We start from the raw sequence: 18,767 nt of genomic DNA on the forward strand, positions 1-18,767 counted from the left end.
CTGCCTAAATTGGAATCACATTACCTCCATTTAAAGGCTCTGTGATCTCAGACTCAGAACCAGGTATATAATTTGTGGGGCCAGGCTGCCTCATAAGCTTCCATTCTCTTAATTTTTTCAGCAGCTCCCCAGACACACAGCTACACTCCCAAGGAGATGCCCAGTTGCCTGAGGGTGAGAGGTTGATTGGATATCTGGCAACCAATTATCAGGAGCTTTTTTTTTTTTTGCTTTTTAGGGCTGCACCTTTGGCATATGGAGGTTCCCAGGCTAGGGGTCGAATTACAGCTATAGCTGCTGGCCTGTGTCGCAGCTCATGGCAACACTGGATCCTTATCCCACTGAGCAAGGACAGGGATTGAACCTGCATCCTCATGGATGCTAATCAGGTTCGTTAACTGCTGAGCCATGATGGGAACTCTCGAGCTTTTACATTTCTGTCCCAGAGCATAGAAGGGAGCCTCATACTTTTTGCCCCAGTAAGGTTGAATAGCTAAGTCTAAATATTATTTTTCTCTAGGTGTCTGTTGTATGCAACCCACCATCAGGATAAGTTAGGGATTTCTCTTTTGGTAGCAACAGAAAGGAGCCCAGAATAACAAGCAAAACATGGATTTTGGGGGGAAGGAGTCAAAGTTGCTCACATGATTCAAACAAGGGCTACACAAACCAGCTTCAGGAAAGAGAGGAGTAGGAACACTGCATTGTCAACTGGAGCAGCCTGAAGTCACCACACTGGGTCCCTACTGGAGATGACCCCACCTTTTCTACTTCTGTCAGGTTTCCAAATCTTTTGGGGGGACAGACTTCAATCCAGGTTGTCTATTTCTGGATAAGAATGATGAGGCACAACAATTCAGAACGATGACACAGCCAGGGCCTCTGAGGGAGTCGACATATGCTGGGCACAAACCCCAGTTGGAGTATATTTTAAGCTTTGTCCCAGCAACCCCATTAGGATTCTATTATAAGAAATAATCAGAGATGTAATAGGTATATGGACAAAGCTTTCTGTTACAGTGAAGAATTTGAAGCAATTTAAATGTCTAATAAAAGGAAGATTAAAATAATGATATGGAGAAATAAAATATGGTATATAAAGGTACATTAATTATGAGATGATTTTAAATGCTGGATTGATATTTAATGTTATGGGAAGTTCTATGAAATTTCTAATTCAAGCCAGGATTTTACAATGATTCCTTTTCTCAAAAAACTGGCAGGAAATACACAAAAAAATTAAAACCCACTAGTCACCTCACCCAGAGATCATTTTGCTGTTCACAGTCAAATTGTTTCCATTTTTATACTAAGTCTAGAAATTATTTTTTATTCATTTACTTTTTTATGATGACACCTGTGACAGATGGAAGTTCCCAGGCTGGGGTCAAATTGGGAGCTTCAGCTGAGGCCTATACCACAGCCACAGCAAAACCGGTTCCTAGCCACATCTGCAACCTATACCACAGCTTGCAGCAATGCCAGATCTTTAACCCACTGAGCAAAGCCAGGGATCAAACACACACCCTCACAGAGGTACCACTGGGTCCTTAACCTGCTGAGCCACAACAGGAACTCTTGGAAATTATTGTTTTTTAATTAAGATTTCTAATTGCTGGAGTTCCTGCTGTGGGTTAAAGCAGATGCAAGTTCGGTGCCTGACCTGGCACAGTGGGTTAAAGGATTCAGCATTAAGGCAGCAATGGCCTAAGTTGCAGCAATGGCTTGGATTCAGCCCCTGGCCCGGGAACTTACATATACGGTGGGTATGGCCATTAAAAAAAAAAAAGATTTCCAATTGCGTATGAATCAAATTACAAAATACCTTTCAAAATGGATGTTCTTTGTTTAACAAAGCGAAAGAAGAGAACTTAGTTCCCCGAATGCATCCTGTTTAAGCCCAACAGTGCTCTCCTATAGTCAGCACCTGTGATTTCAAGATCCAGAGAAGTGTCGTATTTTTCATGAAACCTCAGTCAACTCCTAGTGATGTCACTTGCCACCACACTGCCCTATCTCTTGCTTGCATCACTCATTAAACTCTGACATGGTCTTCTGTGGTTAGTTTCAAGAGCATGGAAGAGTCTTTAAATTTCACATTGTTTTTGCCAGGGTAGGTGAATGGAAGAGAGGTAAGGAAAAAGGGAACAGAAAGAGAGAATAGAAGAAATAGGAAAACCTGAGACTATTCCAGTTTAAAGATGCTAGAGGGTAAAGAAAACTATGATAATCAAAATACAATGTGATCCCTGATTAGATCTTTGATCAAAAAATGGCTACAGGGCTTCTCAAACTGACATGCATATGAATCACTGGATTCTTGTCAAAATACTGCAATGTGTAAGCTGTTTGTTTATGAATCAAATTTTAAGAAGCAATAATGTACAGGGCATTTGAGGACTACTGAAAAAAAATAATACATCACTGTTTCATTTCTTCAGTGTGATAAGGGTCAGTGATTATATTGGATTACTTGATTTGTAGGAGATCCATATTAAAGTGTTTAAGGGTAAGGTGTCATTATGCTTGTTACTTATTTTCAAACAATTCATCAATAATATACATATATATGCAGATGATAAATAAAGAAAATTGGGTAAAATATTCCCAAGGCAAATAAGTGTTCACTATATTTCAACTTTTTTCTGATTTCAAAAATCTTCCAAATAAAAAAACTCTGTGAAATGATAAATAAAAATAAAGCATGGCCCTAAGCTATACCCCATGGAGACTGAGTCACTATATCTGGGATGAGGTCTGTATTTTAACAAACAGTGCAGAGAGTTCCATTATAGGTTATACAGAGGTCACATTTTGAGAACAATGTTTTAGGCCTTAGTGTAAGATACTGTTTGCTTGTGATTCAAATCCTTGAAATGGCCAGGGTCTCCAGGTTTGAAATATCAATTTTGAGAGCTAAATTTGTTTTACTTGCAGCCTTTGCCATTTCCCTGTTTGTCTAACAGGATCTTTCCTTCCTTGGGGATCTTCTTCCCAATTCACAATATGAGGAGAGATCAATGGAGGTGAAACCTAGCTATCCCTTACCTTTCACAGGTGGGCACTTATGTTAGTTCCTATGCCACATAACAAATAGTGCAAATTTAATAGCTGAAAACAATACACATTTATTATCTCATAATTGGTGCGGGCCAGGCGTCAGGCACAGTTTAACTCCATTTTGTGCTCAGGTCTCACCAGGCTGCAATCAAGGTGTCTGCCAGGGCTGCTCTCTCACCTGAGGCCTGGAGTCCTCCTCCAAGGTCATCATTCATCAGTGGAGTCTGGTCTCTTGCAGCTGAGGTGCTGAGGACCTTAGCAACTAGAGGCTGCCATGCACTAGCCTCTCCACAACATTGTAGTTTGCTTCTTTAAGACCCACTGGAGATTCTCTTCACTGCTTCAAATTTCTGACCTTCTGTTAAGGGACTCACTGCTTAGGTCAGGCCCACTCAAAATCATGTCTCTTTTGGTTACCTCAAATCAACTGATCTGAGACCTTGATGACATTTGCAAAATCCCTTTATCTTTGTCATATAGTATATTCAAGTATGTCAAGGCTGTGACCACCCAGTCATATTCCCAGTCCTAGCCCACACTCACAGGGAATCACACAGAGTATATACACCAGGAAGCAAGACTTCTGGGGACATCGTAGAGTTCTGCCTGTTACAGCACCTGTGGTAGCCAGCCTCAAAGATGGCCCTCAGTGATCACCCCATTTCCTGGTATTCAGACCCTCATATCCTACCCTGTACCCAGGTGGGTCTGTCTAACAAATAGGATTCTGCAGACATGATGTGTTACTTTTGAAATTAGATTATAAAAGAATTGTGGCTCCCATCTTGGTTTCTCATGCTGATTGCTCACTCTGGTGGAAGCCAGCTGTCATGCTGTATGAGTGGTCTTCTTGGAGAGATCCATGTGGCAAGTAATTGAACCTCCCAACCAATGACCATAAAAATGAGCTTGGAAGCCTCTTTAGATGACTGAAGATCTAGCTAACACCTTAACTAGAATCCCATGGGATACCTGGAGCCAGAACCATCCGGCTAACATGCTTCCAGATTCCTGACCCTTAGCAACTGTGTGAGATTATAAATGTTTTCTGTCTTAAGTAGCTGAGTTTGGGGATGATTTGTTATCCATCAGTAGGTAACTAATAAACACCTGTCCCAGGCCTGGCTAATCTAGGAAGAGTGAAATATACCTGTGTTCCTCTTCTCTAATAGCATAGGAGAAGCACACACAGAGTAGGAATTAATAAGCCCACAAAGAGAGGAACAGAGAGCAAAAGTAGGCTGGATGGTGCAAAGGCAGCAGTGGTTTTTTTAAGCCTCTAGATCCAGTCAAGTGTAATTTAGTGCCATGCCTGTTATTGCCCATATTATGAGCAATATACTTTTTTTTTTCCTCCCCTTTAACTTCAGAGACTTCCAAAGTACATTTAATCCTACTGAAAATATTTTGGTCCTCAGTCCATCCAACAAACAAGCAGAAATTCATACTTATATGGAAGGTAGTCAGTCCAAAAAAAGTAATTTGTTCCTCTTCCCCATCTCTTGATGGCTGTGATTAGGCTGCAATCTGGTTTCTGTCACTTGCAACCAGGATTTCTGACTCAAAAGGCCCTCTGTAGGATTAGTTTCATGCTTCACTCTGGTCATTTTCTTTTCTTACTGCATCTTTCCCTCTAAGGTCATATTAGCTGGCCCTGAATCATACATTAGGTCATGCTTTTCAGGTTCCTCAAACATAAGTTCTGTTTACTTGTGTTTCTAAGAAGGTTCCTATGGCATTTTCTCCCAGGGAAGCCTCAGCATGCTGAGACTCTAGCAATTTGACTAAATGATCTACATTTATCCAGGATAAATTTTCTCTATCGTGTATGGCATCTTGCTTCCTAACTTAGCTAATCAAACACTCACTGGGTACGGAGCCAACTGTTCATACTGAAGCAGCCTGAGCAGTCATTGTGAAAAGAAACACAATAAACAAATCCCACACATGAATTGAGCAAAGATTCTAGTTCTAAGATGCAGTTTCTCCATACTTGCTACTCTCATGCAAAGGAGTGTAGAGACCACATATTTACTAACCCTCTAGTCATTCTTCTTCCTTCCAATTCTGAACCACCAGTGAGTTTGCATAACTCACTGTGAGTCCCCTCACCCACATACTATTGTGCTTTTCCTCTAAACATCCAGCACCACTGCCAAAATAACAGATAATGCATTTTAAAATTTATAATCATTAATCGAGTCCCACTCTTAACTGCTTTTCCCCACATAATTCCAAATTTTGCCATTTCCCAGAATAATATAGTACTCAGAATCTAAATTCACCCCAACACATGATTTCTTACCATATCAGTTTAAGTTAGCTTAGTGAACATTCACAAAGCTGGCCCCTAGAGAAAACTTAAGTTAAATAATTCTATTAATGATGTTTGCCCTTTGGTTCAATACATTCAGCATTCAGGAACTGAGCTAAAGGAACTCAGAGAAACAGCATAAATAATAACCTGCATTTTTTTCCCCTAAACAAAGTTCTCACCCTACCACATTGGTTAGGATCAGAGACTCTGGAAACAGATTACTTAGACTGAAAGCTCAGCTTTTCCGTTTAAAGCCATATACCATCAGCCAAGTTATACAGCTCCTCTCTGTTCAATTTTACATCTATAACATAGGGATTACAGTAATATCCAGTAATATCTTGGAATCATTGTTATGATACAGTAATATCTTGGAATAATTGTTATGATAACTATGATATTTGAAAGCACTTAAAATACTACCATACACAGTGTTAGACAAATAGTCAGCACAGGTTATAATGAAGTCTGATTGTTTATCTCCCAACTTACCATAGAAGATACTTTAAACATCATTCAAAAGAGGCACCACAATCACATCTCATGCAGCATTTTCACTCTTCTACATGCTGTGTGGATGAAATTAGATTAAGGTTATCTCAGAGAATTGGTACTCCATATGACTTTAAAAATCCCACAAATCCTCTTTGCAAGAAGTTATTATCCCAAGTTGAAAATAATTCCTACAACCTTTTGCAAATACAGTGTCTGGCATACAATAAAAAATAACCAGGCACTCAGAGACAAGATAATAAACAGACAGAAATAACTGAAAATAAAACTCACAAGTACTTCAGAGTTTGGAGTTGTTAGACATAGACTTTATTTTTCATTCAATTTTATTGAATTATAGTGATTTATAATGTGTTAATTTCTGTTGTATAGAAAAGTGATTCGGCCATACATATATACATATACATTCCATTCATATAAGTTATCAGAGAAAACTGAGTAGATTTCTCTGTGCTAAACAGAAGGTCCCCATTGATCATCCATTCCACATACAGAAGTGTGCATTTGGCAATCTCAACCCCCCTAATTCATCCCTCTGCCCTTCCCCTTTGGTAACCATAAGATTGTTTTCATAATCTGAGTCTGTTTCTGTTTTAGACATAGACTTTAAAATAACCACATTTATTTTGTTTAAGGAGATAGGACAACATAGAGAATTTTGGTAGAAGACTGAAAGCCATAATAAAGTACCAAACAGAAATTACAAGAAGTTGAAAATACTTAAATTAATAACAATTTAATAGCTTGATTTAACAGCTGTTTAGATAGTCAAATGGAAATAGTAGCTTGGATATTTATTGGTCAGAAAGAACTATCATGAATGAAGCAAGAGTTCCCGTCATGGCACAGTGGCTAATGAATCTGACTAGGAACCATGAAGTTATGGGTTCCGTCCCTGGCCTTGCTCAGTGGGTTAAGGATCTGGCATTGCCCTGAGCTGTGGTGTAGGTTGCAGACGCGGCTCGGATCCCACGTTACTGTGGCTCTGGCGTAGGCTGGTGGCTACAGCTCTGATTCGACCCCTAGCCTGGGAACCTCCATATGCCGCAGAAGCGGCCTAAGAAATCGCAAAAAGACAAAAAAAAAAAAAAAAAGGCAAAAAGACATTAAAAAAAAAAAGAATGAAGCAAAGAGAAATGAAAGAATGGCAAGATTAGAAAGGAAAGTAAGAAACAGAAGATAGAGTTATAAGGTGCAATATAAGTGAAATTCTAGGGAGGAAAAAAGGAGAGAGTGGCAAGAATTATTTGAAAAAATAATGGATGAGAATTTTCCCAAAATGAAAGACATTAATTTATAGTTTTAAGAGACCAAAACAACTCTAAGCAGAATAAAGAGCAAACAACCATGTACCTAATAGTAAAATATTAAAAAACAAAGAAAAAGAAAATTGTAAAGCAGCTGGAAATAACAATAAGATGAATTACCTTCAAAAGAGCAGCAATCAGGCAGGTAGCTGTTAATAAAGTTAATAGAAAGCAGAAGACAAGGTAATACCAAAGTACTAAAGGAAAATAACTCCCAACCCAGAATGACAAGTTTCACAAAATAATATTTCAAAAATAGAGTGAAATAAACAACTTTAAGACACACAATTCAGAACTGGTAACCAACAGATCTACACTAAAAGAGATATTAAAGGCACGTTTTGCAAGCAGAAGGAAAATGATACCAGTAATCCCAGATTTAGGAAGGAATCAAAAGCAATGAAAAAGTGCATTTAAATAAGTAAACAGATGATAATAGTGTTCAGAATATAGACAGAACTAAAGGACATAACACTAATTGCTTAAAAGTTTAGAGGGGCTGAGTGGAGGGGATAAAAAAAACTGAGATCTCTAAAAGGAGTCTCGGGTTATTGCACTGCCAGTGAAGACGGTAAATACTAATTAGTATAAGGATTTGAGAACCAAAAATATATGTCAAAATCTCATGGATAATCATTAAAGAAACTACAAAAGAATGTATAATTGTCAAGGTGGCAAAGGAAAAAAATACAGTGATAAATTTGTGGCAAGTTCCAGAAAGAAGGAAGCCTTAGAGGGGTGAAAAAAACCCTTAAAATAAATGGGACACACAGAAAGTGCTAAGTAAGCCAGACACAAATATGTAATTTGTGTACTTCCCTGTATTTATTCTAGTTCCACAAAAATAATAAAATTATAAGAGAGATCTAAATGTGCTGATATGGTATAATCTTCAGAAACATATAGTTAAATAAAATAAGGCATAGAACAGCACATATTGTATGATTTTGTTGGTATAAAAAAGCTCACATACTTATATACATGCTCATTTTCACATAGATGACTTTTCAAGACATATATAGTGAATTTAAAATGGCCTACTGCCTCTAAGAGGGGGAACTAATACTCTGGTAAAATTTATGGAAGAAAGGGGCTAGTTTTTGTTTATATGCTTTTACTGTGAACATAACTTCTGAATTTTTTAATAAATTTTTTTACCAATCTATAAATCAAATTTGAGGTCAAAATAGGCTTACCATTTGATGAGATCATTATTTTCAAATAAACAACTGCATTTTGAATTCTTATTTTAAATCTTAATATATAACCAAGAATTTTAAATCATTGCTAAATTTGTTCAAAGATGAGTTAAAGTTTCACAACAAAGAAGGGAAGAAAAGTGGCTTTCATTTTAAACAGACACCCATGAATTGATTATCTTTCCATTTCTCTCACACAAATGGAGTAGAGATAGGTAAAATAATTCATTTTCATTTCAACTTGTTTCTAGAATGTTGATAGAAGCCTTCCATCTGCATTATGATGGAGTGCTACTAAAAATAGGAAGAAAACTTAGGGTAAACAGAATGGCTGAATTTAAGAATCTACCATAAATCATGAAATTGAAATTTAGGCTTTCAGTCATATGAACAGAGGACCAGATCAAAATCCTTTAATATGAATAATCTGAGTTGTCAGAGAAATTGGAACTAAATGTAGTGTTCATTTCAGGAACTTAGTAACAAATGAAAAGATAACATCTATTGCCCACAAACTCTGAAGAAATGAGCTTCAGGATTTCTGGGTTAAATCAGCATTGGACACATATTTATATTTTGTTTTTTACCTCAAGTCAGTAAAAAATTAGGGAAAGAATTTCTTTAAGAGAAAGATACAAATCAGAAAACCAGAAGAGGGAAAAAAAGTCAGCAAAATTTTGGAACCTAGAGGAAGGTAGGACATAGTAACTGACTTAATGGATGCAAGAAATCTAGTCTCTAGCTAGTACTGGGAAGGTGTGAGAGCAAGTCAATTTAAACCACTTGCTCAAAGGCATAAGAACTGTCTTTGGGACTGATGGCAAAAGAAAGATTAAGAAAACATTCTGTGGAAGATGTTTCTTATAGCCATCTAATACAGGTGGACTGGATTCTCTCTGTATGGACTGAAGTTTGTGTCCACCCCCCAAATTCATATGTTGAAATCCCATTACCCAATGAAATTGTATTAGAATATGGGGCTGCCAGATGGAATTAGTGTCCTTATAATAACGGAGCTTGCTTCTCTCTGCTCTCCACCATATGAGGATACAATGAGAAGATAGACATCTACAAACCAGGAAGTGGGCCCTCGCCAAACACTGGGTCTGCCAGCACCTTTGATCTTGGACTTCCTAGCCCCCAGAATCATAAGAAATAAATGTTTGCTATCAAAACCACCTAGTCTATGGTTATTTATTATAGAAGCCCAAGTACACTCAGATATACTCTCAATTAATAGGTGGGATATCTAGACTGATGACGCCATACACACATTAAGAAATAAGAAAAAAAATCATATTACTCGCATCATGTTACTTTCTGGGAAGAGCAGGACAGCACTCAAGTAGGTCTAGAACAGGCTTATTAGGTGTCTTGAGAGTAAGGGCAAGTGTCCCTAGTGTTTATCATGATTAAGAGATGGGACAATGGAGAATTCATTCCTGGAGTGGTTTCAAATTCCCTCTAGTGCCAAGGGAAGGAGAGCCCCTAAATTTCTTATCCACTACCCAAATAGGAGGAAGAAGAGGGAGGAGTAAACTAGAGCTTGAAAGCTCTCAGCAATTGAAGATAAAAAAAAAAATGGAGAAAAGACACAAGATGGTAAAATATAAGGATTAAGCCCAACTTCTCTCATGAAAACATCAAAATTAAAAATAACTGCTGAACGACCATCAACAAAATAGATTGGAAACTACCAAAAAAGATATCCTATACCCCAAAACAAAGAAGCCATATTGAGATGGTAAGAGGGGTGCTTTCACTTATATAAGCAATTTCATACTCATTGGGTGAGTGACCCATAGGCTGGAAAATAACAATATCTCAGAGGCTCTCCCACAGGAGTGAGAGTTCCAAAACCCATGTCAGGTTTCCCAGCCTGAGAGTCTAGCATTGGGAGGAAGAGCCCCCAAAGCATTTGGCATTGATGGCCAGCACAGCTGAGTGCAGGAAGCTCCACAGGACTAAGGGAAACAGAGACTTCACTCTTAGAGGGTGCACACAGGAATTTCATGTGCACTGGGTCCCAGGGAAAAGCAGGTACTCCATAAAAACCTGAGTCAGACTTATCTGCAGGCCTTGGAGGGTCCCCTAGGAAAGTAGGGGGCAGTTGTGACTCACAGCTAGGGTAGGATATTGGAGGCACAGGTCTTAGAAATAAGCATAGGCATGTGCTCCCATGGAGGCTGCTGTTTTGGAAAATCTGGCCCCATCCATCAGGGCTGAGAAGCCCCAGGCCAAACAACAAACAGGATGGGAACACAGCACCACCCATCTGCAAACGGGCTGCCAAAAGTCCTCCTAGGCACATAGCCACCTCTAATCACACCCAGAGACAAAGCCCCAAATACCTGAGGGACAAGACTCATCTCCACCTGCCAGTGGGCAGGCCAGTCTCTCCCATCAGGAAGCCTGCCACAAGCCCCTGTATCTATTTCATCCACAAAAGGTAAGACTCCAGAAGAAAGAGAGGATGCAACCCTGTGGCCTGCAAAAAGGAGACCACTCAAAAAGCTAGACAAAATGAATATCAGACAAATATGAGCCAGATGAAGGAACAAGTCAAAACCTCAGAAAAACAGCTTAGCAAACTGGAGATAAGCAACCTCCATGAAAAAGACTATAGAATAATGATAGTAAAGATAATCAAAATTTCAGGGAAAAAAAAAAAAAACAGGGTGAAGATCAATAAATTATAAAAAACATTGAACGAAGAAATAGATTTTAAGATTAAAAAGCAGAGATGCAAAATAAAATAACCAAAATAAAAAATTCACAACCAGGACCCAATAGCAGAATACAGGAGGCAGGAGAATGAATAAGTGACCTGGAAGATAGACTAGTGGAAATCACTGATGCAGAAGAAAATAAAGAAAAAAGAATGAAAAGAAATGAAAACAGTCTAATAGAACTCTAGGACAACATTAAATGCACCAACATTTGCACTATAGGGATGCCAGAAGGAGGAGAGAGAGAGACAAAGGACTGGAAAAAATATTTAAAGAGATAATAGCTGAAAACTTCCCTAATATGGGAAAGGAATCATTCACTCAAATCCAGGAAGCACAAGGAATACCATATAGAATAAACCCAAGGAGGAATACCTTGAGTCACGTGTTAATCAAACTGATCAAAATTAAAGATAAAGAGAAAATATTGAAAGCAGCCAGGGAAAAAGCAACAAATAACATACAAGGGAACCCCAATAAGGTTATCAGCTGATTTTTCAGTAGAAGCTCTGCAGTCCAGAAGGGAGTGGCATGATATACTTAATGAGGGAAAAAAAGAACCCTATGCTACCCAGCAAGGTTCTCATTCAAATTTAAAGGAGGATAAATCAAAAGATTTACAGAGAGCAAAACTAAGAGAATTTAGCACCACTAAACCAGTTTTACAACAATGCTAAAGGAAATTTTCTAGGTGGAAAAGAATAGGCCACAACTAGAAATAAGAAAATTACAAATGAGAGAGCTCATCAATAAAGGAAATAATGTAGTAAAGTTGAGAAATCATCTACACACAAATATTATACCAAAACCAGAAATCTTGAGAAGAGGAGGCTACAAATGGCAGATTACTGGGGATGTATTTGAATTTAAGAGACCAGCAGCTTAAAACAATCTTGCATATATATATTTGGGGAAGGGGGGAGAGAGATTCCTTTATCAAAAGCCCATGGTAACTGCAAACAAAAAATCTGCAATAGATACATGAACAAATAAGAAAAAACAATCCAAACACAACACTAAAGATAGTCATCATACCACAAGAGAAGAGATCTAAAGAAAAGGAGAAAAAAGACCAACAGAAACAAATCCAAAACAATTTAAAAATGGCAATAAGAACACACATATCAGTAATTACCTTAAGTGTAAATGGATGAAATGCTCCAACCAAAAGCCATAGACTGGTTGAATGAATACAAAAATAAGACTCATATGCACGCTGTCTACAAGACACCTACTTTCAGTTTCACATACAAACTGAAAGTGAGAGGATGGAAGAAGATATTCCATGCAAATGGAAATCAAAAAGAAAGCTCTGGTAGCAATACTGATATCAGACAAAAAAACAGACTTTAAAATAAAGATAGTTAAAAGAGACAAAGAAAGACATTACATAATGATCAAAGGATGAATCCAAGAAAATATAAAATTGTAAATATATATGTACCCAACATAGGAGCACCTCAATATTTAAGGCAGCTGCTAAGATCCTTAAAAGGAGAAATTGACAATAACACAATAATTGTAGGGGACTTTAATACCCCACTTATAGCAATGGACAAATCATCTAGACAGAAAATCAACAAGGAAACAGTCCTTAAATGATACATTAGACTAGATGGACTTAATATATATTTATAAAATATTCCATCCCAAAGCAGCAGAATTCACATTCTTCTCAAGCACACACAGAACATTCTCCAGGATAGATCACATTCTGGGCCACAAATCAAGCCTTGGTAAATTTAAGAAAAATGAAATCATATCAAGCATCTTTTCCAACCACAATGCTATAAGCCTAGAAGTCAATGACAAGAAACAACTTCAAAAAAATACAAACATGTGGAGACTAAACAATATGCTACTAAAAAAAAAATGGATCACTGAAGAAATCAAGGAGGAAATTAAAAAATGCCTACAGACAAATGACAATAAAGATAAAATAATCCAAAACTTAAGGGACACAGCAAAAGATGTTCTAAGAGGGAAGTTTATAGCAATACAAGACTCCTTCAGGAAACAAGAAAAACCTCAAACAATGTAACCTTATACCTAAAACAACTAGAGAAAGAAGAACAAACAAAACCCAAAGTCAGTAGGAAATAAATCATAAAGATTAGAGCAGAAATAAATGAAATAGAAATGAAGAAAACAGTAGAAAAGATCAATGAACCTAAAGGCTGGTTCTTTGAAAAGATCAACAAAATTGATAAATCCTTAGCCATCAAGAAAAAAAGAGAGGAGTTCCCGTCATGGCGCAGTGGTTAACGAATCCGATTAGGAACCATGAGGTTGTGGGTTTGACCCCTGCCCTTGCTCAGTGGGTTAAGGATCTGGTGTTTCTGTGAGCTGTGGTGTAGGTTGCAGACGCGGCTCGGATCCCGCGTTGCTGTGGCTCTGGCGTAGGCTGGTGGCTACAGCTCCGATTCGACCCCTAGCCTGGGAACCTCCATATGCTGTGGGAGCAGCCCAAGAAACGGCAAAAAGACCAAAAAAAAAAAAAGACAAAAAAAAGAAAAAGGGAGAGGACTCAAATTAATAAAATTAGAAATGAAAAAGGAGGAGTTACAATGGACATCATAGAAATAAAAAGGTTCATAAGAGACTACTACAAACAACTATATGCCAGTAAAACTATATGCTTAGGAGAAACATACAAATTATTAGAAAGGTTTACTCTTCCAAGACTAAGCCAGAAAGAAATAGAAAAGAGGAACAGACCAATCACAAGTACTGAAATTGAAACTGTGATTTAAAAACTTCCAATAAACAAAAGTGCAGGACCATATGGCTTCACAGGATAATTCTATCAAACATTTAGAGAAGAGTTAACACCTATCCTTCTGAAACTCTTCCAAAAAATTCAGAGGAAGGAACACTCCCAAACTCATTCTATGAAGCCACCATTACCCTGATACCAAAACCAGACAAAGATATTACACATAAAAAATATCACAGATCAATATCACTGATGAACAGTGATGCAAAAATCCTCAATGAAATACTAGCAAACTAAATCTAGCAATACAACAAAAGGATCATACACCATGATCTACTTGGATTTAACCAGGGGTGCAGGATTTTTCAGTATCTGCAAATCAATCACATGATACGCTACATGAACAAATTGAAGAATAAAAACCATTAAGAATAAAAACCTCAATAGATGCAGAAAAATCTTTTGACAAAATCCAACAGTCATTTATTATATACAACCGTTCAGAAGGTGGGCATAGAGGGAACCTACCTCATCATAGTAAAGGCCATATATGACAAACCCATAGCTAACATCATTTTCAACAGTGAAAAGCTGAACAAACCCTGCTAAGATCAAGAATGATATGAGGATGTCCACTCTTGCCACTTTTATCCAACATAGTTTTGGAAGTCCTGACCATGACAATCAGAAGAAAAAGAAATAAAAGGAAACCAAATTGGAAATGAATAAGTAAAACTATCACTGTCTGTAGATGACGTGATATTATACCTGGAAAATCCTAAAGACACTACCAGAAAATTATTAGAGTTCATCAATGAATTTGGTAAAGTTGCAGGATACAAAAGTAATACACAGAGATCTATTGCATTTCTATACATTAACAATGAAAGATCAGAAAGACAAATTAGGGAAACCATTTACCATCACATCAAAAAGAAGAAAAATACTTAGGAATAAACCTACCTAACAAGATAAAAGGCCTGAACTCTGAAAACTATAAGATGCTGATGAAAGAAATCAAAGATGAATCAAACAGATAGAAAGATATACCATGCTCTTGAATTGAAAGCATCAATATTATCAAAATGACTATGCTATCCAAGGCAATTTACAGATTCGATGAAATTCCTATCAAATTACAAATGGCATTTTTCAAAGAACTGTAACAAAAAGTTTTAATTTGTATAGAAAGACAAAAGACCCTTAATATCCAAGGAAATCCTGAGAAAGAAAAATGGAGCTAGAGGTATCAAGCTTCCTAACTTCAGATTATACTACAAAGCTACAGACTTCCAAACTGTATGGTACTGGCAAAAAACAGGCCAGAAAGCCCAGAAATGAACCCCACATACCTATGGGCAACTCATCTATGACAAAGGAAGCAAGAATATATGATAGATAAAAGACAGTTTCTTCAATAAGTGGTGCTGGGAAAACTGCACAGCTACATGTAAAAGAAAGAAATTAGAAAATACTCTAACACCATACACAAAAATAAACTCAAAAAGGATTAGACCTAAATATAAGACTGGATACTATAAAACTCTTAGAGGAAAACATAGGCTGAATATTCTCTAGAGTAAGGACAATAAAAACAAAAATAAACAAAAGGACCTAATTAAACGGAAAGCTTTTGCTCAGCAAAGAACACCATAAACAAAATGAAAAGACAACCCACAGAATGGGAGAAAATATTTGCAAATAAAGCAACTGACAAGGGATTAATCTCCAAAATATACAAACATCTTCTGTAGCTCAATATTAAAAAAACAAACAACCCAATCAAAAAAATATGCAGATGATCTACTATGAGGTACCACCTTACACCAGCCAAAATGGCCATCTCAAAAAGTCTACAAGCAATAAATGTTGGAGAGGGTAAAGAAAAAAGAACGCTCCTACATTGTTGGTGGGAATGTAAATTGGTGCAACAACTATGGAAAATAGTATGGGATGTTCCCCCAAAAAACAAAAATAGAACTACCATATGATCCAGCAATCCCACTTCTGGGCATCTATCCAGAGAAAACCATAATTCAAGGAGATACATACACCTCAATTTTCATTGTGACACTATTTATAATAGCCAAGATATGGAATCAACCTAAATGTCCATCGACAGAAGAATGGATAAAGAAGATATGGTACATGTGTACAATGTAATATTACTCAGCCCTAAAAAAGAATGAATTAATGACATTCGCAGCGACACAGCTAGACCCTAGAGATTATCACCTAAGTGAAGTCAGACAGAGAAAGACAAATATCATATGATAACATTTATTTGTGAAAAAAGGGATACAAAGGAACTTATTTGCAGAACAGAAACATACTCGCAGACTTTAAAAAACTTATGGATATCAAAGTGGACAGTTTGGGAGGGGTAGGGAGGGACTGGGGGTATGGGGGTTTGGGATTGGCATATGCACACTGAGGAACATGGAATGACTGGCCAACGGGGACCTACTGTTTAGCACAGAGAATTCTACCCAGTATTTTGTGATCATCTCTGTGGGAAAATAATCTTAAATGTGTGTACCTGTATAACTGAATCACTTTGTTATACAGCAGAAATTATCACAACACTGTAAGTCAACTATACTAAATGTGACCTTAAAAAATGAAAAAAATGGAGGCACACTCTATTACACTATTTAAGAAGTTAAACCTTCCAGATTCCCTCCTCTATTTTACTTTGCTGTACAATTTCCTCTCCCAACTCTGAGAGAAACCTAGAAGCTTATTTTTTTGGCAACACTAAAAGTAAGTTATCTAGAGTGATGATCCTGGCACAGATTAGAATTAGGGTAAAAGTTAGGATTGAGTGGTCCAATGCATACCTAATACTGAATACAGCCCCCCCTCCCTAATCTAGATCAGTCTACAGTGAACTTAGTTTATTAGCATGTCCATTGTTTAAGCTCTCAGAGCCTCAGATGAACTTTAGATCCCTGTCCCCCATTCTTAATATTAAACAGACATTTAGATATTACCAGCTACCTGAGGAAAGTTCCTATCATGGAAGATGGAAGTTAAAAAAAAATGATCTCCCTCATAAAAAAGACATCTTGAAGTAAATAAGTAATATAGGAGGGGGGAGGAATCAACAAAACCAAATGCAATAAAATTATTATCATCCTCAGAGAAATAAGAAAATGCTACATCTGTAAAAGAGGAACCAGATGCCCTAAAAATTTAGAACACAAAGAGCTTAGAACTGTGAACATAACCAATGAAGTCATTATAAGATTAGAAGGTAGAGGAAGTCTCCTGAAAGTACATCAAAAAGAGAAGAGGCAGAAAGTAGATCAAAAAGAGAAGAGGCAGAAAAAGGGAAGAAAACAAAGAAAATGTGATAATAACCCCTGAAAATTGATGGGGAGAAAAATAGGAAACAGAACTGAAAATAATTCAAAATTATTCTAGAAAATTTCCCTGGAGTTTGTTTCTTTTAATCCCCTAACTCTATCTTGCCCCCTCCCCTGCTTCCCTCTCTTCACTGGTAACCACTAGTTTATCCTCTATATCTGTGAGTCTCCTTGTTTTATTGTATTCATTCATTTGTTTTGTCTTTTAGATTCTACTTATAAGTGATAACATCTTGTAAATTAACTATACTTCAATAAAAAAGAAAATTTCCCAGAATAACAGAAAGTAAACTGCAGATACTTACTGAATAGAAATAGTAGATGAAAATACCTACAACAAACACATTTCAAATTTCAAAACACTAGAGGAAAAGAAGATTCCATCAGCTTCCAGGAAGAAAAAGAAGATCAGAAGGGATGAGGACTCACAATGGCCTTAGACTTTGCAACAGGATCGCTGGAAGCAAAATGAAAATGGAGTTCAATCCAGAATCCTAAAGAAAAATGACTTGTAACCTATAATTATAGTCAAACACTCAAACCTTGTGAGGGTAGAATGATGTTCTCAAAAAAAAAAAAATTTACTGCCTATTCACTTTCTCAAGAAGCTACTGGAGGAGTTGCCTTGTGGCACACTGGTTAAGGATCAGATGTCCCTGCACTGGCTCAGGTTGCTGTTGTGGCAATGGAAACTTTCACATACTGCATGTGCAGCCAAAAAAAAAAAAAAAAAAAAAAAGCTACTGGAAATGTGCTCCACCAAAATTAAAGCAGAAACCAAGAAAAAGGAATACATAACAAGGGAAAAAGTGAGTTCCAAATATAAGAGGTATGAAGAAATTCTTAGGAGGAGACATCCCAAAATGCTAACTGAAAACTCGACTAGCTTGGGGCAATGAGAGTGTAAGCAGACATGTTTCAGGATATATGACCATGATCCCCACTGCTTTGGTGCAGTCTTTTACAAAATAAACACCTGGATGAATGCCCTGGAGAGCCTGGTCCAATAAGAATATGGTGATCTTGATCATTTACTGAAGAGTTTTTGGCTCTTTTCTCCAAGTCTTGCTGCCTATATCAACTGTGGACATTTATTTCATCACACTGAAGTTTCCTGCTTCCATTTAGTTCTGAGAGCTGAAGGAAGGCCATGGTGAGCTTAGAAGCAAGAAACCCAGGGTGGTTCATTTCACTCCTGCAGATCAGATGTTTAGTACCTGTTTTACACTATAGACCCTCCAAATTCATAGACTATGGTTAGCTTCAGATTTCTGAGAACTCATGCATGGTCTTCTCCCACTGAATCCCCAAGAAGGTCCTCTTGTAAACTCCCAAGAAGCAGAAGACTAAGACCCAGAGACCATTCAATTTATTTTGCCTTGGAGTACCTCACACAACTCGCTTTGTATTTGCCACACTGTGGGGAGGGGAGGCATGGAGAGGAATGCTTTGAAGCAACAAACACTGGAGGATTTTAAATTCTATTTTGTAACCTGAGTGGAGAATTCAAAGGGGTTTGTTTGTTTTTTGAATTGAACATTTATATTTTACAAGTAAT

At 37.3% G+C, this 18,767-nt stretch overlaps 1 protein-coding gene across 26 annotated transcripts in view; it reads right to left on the bottom strand.

Annotated features, from left to right (window-relative positions):
* Positions 1–18,767, bottom strand: part of HHLA2 (HERV-H LTR-associating 2) — a 144,343-nt gene that overhangs the window by 41,013 nt on the left and 84,563 nt on the right. For 16 of the 26 annotated variants that reach the window (XM_005670246.3, XM_021070451.1, XM_013982472.2 and 13 more), the window contains one exon: positions 5,870–5,946. The gene's annotated coding sequence lies outside the window, so the exon portion shown is untranslated. Of the gene's footprint in view, positions 1–5,869; positions 5,949–11,223; positions 11,236–17,514; positions 17,667–18,767 lie in introns of those variants that run through there. The other 10 variants (XM_021070440.1, XM_005670242.3, XM_021070448.1 and 7 more) reach the window with 3 other exon arrangements.

This window comes from Sus scrofa, chromosome 13, assembly GCF_000003025.6.
Source record: "Sus scrofa isolate TJ Tabasco breed Duroc chromosome 13, Sscrofa11.1, whole genome shotgun sequence".
Taxonomy (NCBI): Eukaryota; Metazoa; Chordata; class Mammalia; order Artiodactyla; family Suidae; genus Sus; species Sus scrofa.